Raw genomic sequence first — 3,940 nt, forward strand, 5'->3', positions numbered from 1 at the left:
TTTTCTCTTTGCTTTTCTCTTAAGACCAGGTCTTGTGTAGCCCAGGCTGACCTCAAAAGTGCTACGCAGCTGAGGGTGACCTTGAACTCCTGATCCTCCCACCTTACCTCCTAACATCTAGGATTATAGCTGTGCACCACCACCATACCTGGTTTGTGCAGTGTTGGGGATCAGACTCAGGCTTCCTGGAAGCTAAATGGACACTCTGTCAATCAGACTACATTTATAAATGCCATGTTTATTTCTATCCTGTACACTTACCGTTCCTCACCCCGGAAGCACCCACTTATCCCTCCCCTACTAAGCTCCCTGGGGAGGGAAACATTGCCACACTTCTACAGTCTTACTTCCCCAGATGCTAGAAAAGCTTATGGCCATCCATCCCCTCTTACCGCTGCTTCCCCATACTGGAGGAATATAGCTGAGACTGCACTGTTCAAATGTGTTTGCTAGAGGCTAGGGGAAGGGGGACATTGAGCTCATCATTAGGATCAACTAAACCCAACAATGAGTTTAGTCTCTCCGCGGGGTCTATTCAATACTGCTACATGCTGGGCCGGGCGGTGGTGGCGCACGCCTTTAATCCCAGCACTCGGGAGGCAGAGGCAGGTGGATCTCTGTGAGTTCGAGACCAGCCTGGTCTACAGAGCTAGTTCCAGGACAGGCTCCAAAGCCGCAGAGAAACCGTGTCTCGAAAAACCAAAAAAAAAAAAAAATACTGCTACATGCTGAGCTGCGCCTATCTCAGAAATGCAGGGCTAACCCTGGTGGGAGAGGGATAAGGGTCCCAGCTGGAGCCACTCAGGTAATACTGTCCAGGGAAGGCCATGCCTGGTGGCTCAGGCCTGTAAACCTGTCTACTTTGGAGGCTGGAGGCAGAAACTGGAGCAGAGGCCATGCAGGAGTGCTGCTTACGGGCTTGCTCCCCGTGGTTTACTCAGCCTGCCTTCTTATCCCATCTTACCACCGGCCCAAGGGTGACACTGTCCCCCGTGGGATGGTCCCATCAACATCAATCACTAATTAAGAAAACACATCACAAGTTTGCCCACAGGCCAATCTGGTGGGAGCATTTTCTCAGTTGAGGTTTACTCTTGCCAAATAACCCTAGCCTATGGCAACTTGACATGAAACTAGCGAGCTCACCCAGTCAGCTGGGAGTAAAGCATTATTTCTAGGTATGTCTGCGAAGCTGTTTCCAGAAGAGTTTGGATTGTGAGTCAGTGGGCTGAGTAAGGAAGACACACCTTCCACCAGATCTGAGAGGCGTCACCCACGGCACTGGGTTGAGGGTCTGGGATAAACAAAGGAGGGGAGGAAATTTCTCTCTCCTCTGGAGCCGGGACACCTTCTCCTGTCCTTGGACACCAGAACTCCAGGTTCTCTGATCTTTGGACTTGTATTTTCACCAGTTCACCCCCTCTTCAAGTTCTCAGGCACAAGGGTCACATGTCAGGCCATGCCTTCAGACTTGGGTTGAGTCACACTGCTGGCTTCCCTGATTCTCCAGCTTGCATACGGCACAGAGTGGGACTTCTCAGCCTTTGGAATCACACGGTAAAATTCACCTAATGAACCCTTCTCGACCATTGGTCGGTCTGTCTGTCTATCATCTATCTATCTATCTATCTATCTATCTATCTATCTATCTATCTATCTATCTATCTATCATCTGTTGATCTATTAATCTATCACCTGTCATATATCTATTATATCTGTCTATCTATCATTTATCTATCATATTTATCATCTATCTACCATTTATCTATCATATTTATCATCTATCTATCTATCTATCTATCTATCATATCTACCATTAGTCTATCTATCATCTATCTATCTATCTATCTATCTATCATCTATCTATCTTCTATCTATCTATCTATCTATCAATCATCTATCTATCTACCTATTTCTCCATTCACCCATGCATCTTTGTCCCCTACTGATTCTGAAAAAACACAAGATTCAATGTTGCTTCTATCACAATTTCAACAGTTGTTTTCATAGAAATGAAAATTCCAATTTTTAACTTCACATGAAATTGTAATAAGCTTTCTGTCATGAAAACAACATTGAAAGAAAAAAAATTGAAAGACTCACATCCATAAACTTAACTATGAAGCTACAGCAATAGAAAAAAATCAAGGTACTAGCCGGGTGGTGGTGGCGCATGCCTTTAATCCCAGCACTTGGGAGGCAGAGGCAGGCGGATCTCTGGGAGTTTGAGGCCAGCCTGGTCTATAAGAGCTAGTTCCAGGACAGGCTCCAAAGCTACAGAGAAACCCTGTCTCGAAAAACCAAAAAAAAAAAAAAATCAAGGTACTGACGTGCTGATAGACGGCACAGAACTGAGAGTTTGACTGGGCATGGTGGCACAGGTTGGGAGTCTGAGCACTTGGGAGGTTGAGTGGGAGGGCCTCTTCTAATCCAGGGCCAGCAGGAATACATGGCAAGACTGTGTCTCGTCAACAACGGAAGATTGAGAAACTGGGGGAAATGTCTATTTTAACTGATTTTCAGCAAGGTTCCAAAGACCATTCTGTGGGTAAAATAGTCTTATCAGTGAGTACTGCTGTACAGCTACACACAGAGGAAGAGGATGAATTCTAACCCTGTGCTACACACAAAGCTAGCTCTCCACAGATATGTAGCCTAAACAAACGAGTCAAAACATAGAAGAAAATACCGAGTAAGGCTTCATGACATTGGACTTGGCAATGGTTTTAGTCTTGACACCAAAAGCACTGGCAACAAAATTTTACATAAACCAGGCACCATACAACTGGAGATATTTGTTCATCAGAGTGTCAAGAAGTGAAAGGATTGGGGCTGGAGAGATGGGCTCAGCAGTTAAGAGCACCAGCTGCTCTTTAGAGGACCCAGGTTCGATTCCCAGTATCCTCATGGTAGTAACTCCATGCAGAACATGTCTGTAACTCCAGTTCCAGGGAATCTGACACTCTCATACAGACATACATGCTGACAAAAACCCAATGTACATTAAATAAATAAATTAGCAAATAAACAAACAAATAACTCTTTAAAAATACAGAAGTGAGGGGACAACTTACAGAATGGGAGGGAGGGTTTGTGTTTCAATAGTGGTTTAGAGCTTGACTATATAAAGAACTCTTGTGTTTCAATAGTGGTTTAGAGCTTGACTATATAAAGAACTCTTGCAATTCAACAATCAAAAATTTATCCAATTAAAATATAGGAATCAGCTTGAATGGATGTTTTTCAAAGAAGATACACAAAATGGACAGTAAGATCATGAAGAAATATTCAACCATAGTGCATGCTACAGCTTGAGCATGAAATGTTTCCTCTAGGCTCTGACTACTTGGTCCCAGCTCGTGGTGCTGATGTGAGAGACTGAGGAATCTTTAGGGGGTGAACCCTAGATGGAGGAACTGCGTTCCTAGGGGCCAGATTTTAGGGGTTATAACCTGGCAATGCTACAATCTAATCTTTGTCTTTCCCATCTCTCTCCCTCCCTTTCCTGATTGGCCAAGGTATAAGCAAACAGCCTTAGGCTTCTGCCCCCAGGAATAGGCATGTCACCCTGTCACGAAAGGTGAGATAAAATGAACACCTTCTTGTTGTAATAGGAGCAGCGGGGTTGCGTCCCCGGCACCCGGCCGCCCACATGGCTAGCTTATGCCCCGAAATAATTACACGAAAACTGTATTCTTTTAAACACTGCCTGGCCCATTAGTTCCAGCCTCTTATTGGCTAGCTCTTACATATTAATCTAACCCATTTCTAATATCCCGGTAACACCATGAGGTGTCTTACCAGGGAAGATCTTAACCTGCGTCTGTGTCCGGTAGGAGAATCATGGTGACTCCTTGACTCAGCTTCTTTCTCCCAGCATTCTGTTCTGTTTACTCCGCCTACCTAATTTTATGTCCTATTAAAGGGCCAAGGCAGTCTC

The sequence above is a fragment of the Microtus pennsylvanicus genome, chromosome 11, assembly GCF_037038515.1.
Source record: "Microtus pennsylvanicus isolate mMicPen1 chromosome 11, mMicPen1.hap1, whole genome shotgun sequence".
In the NCBI taxonomy this organism is placed as follows: Eukaryota; Metazoa; Chordata; class Mammalia; order Rodentia; family Cricetidae; genus Microtus; species Microtus pennsylvanicus.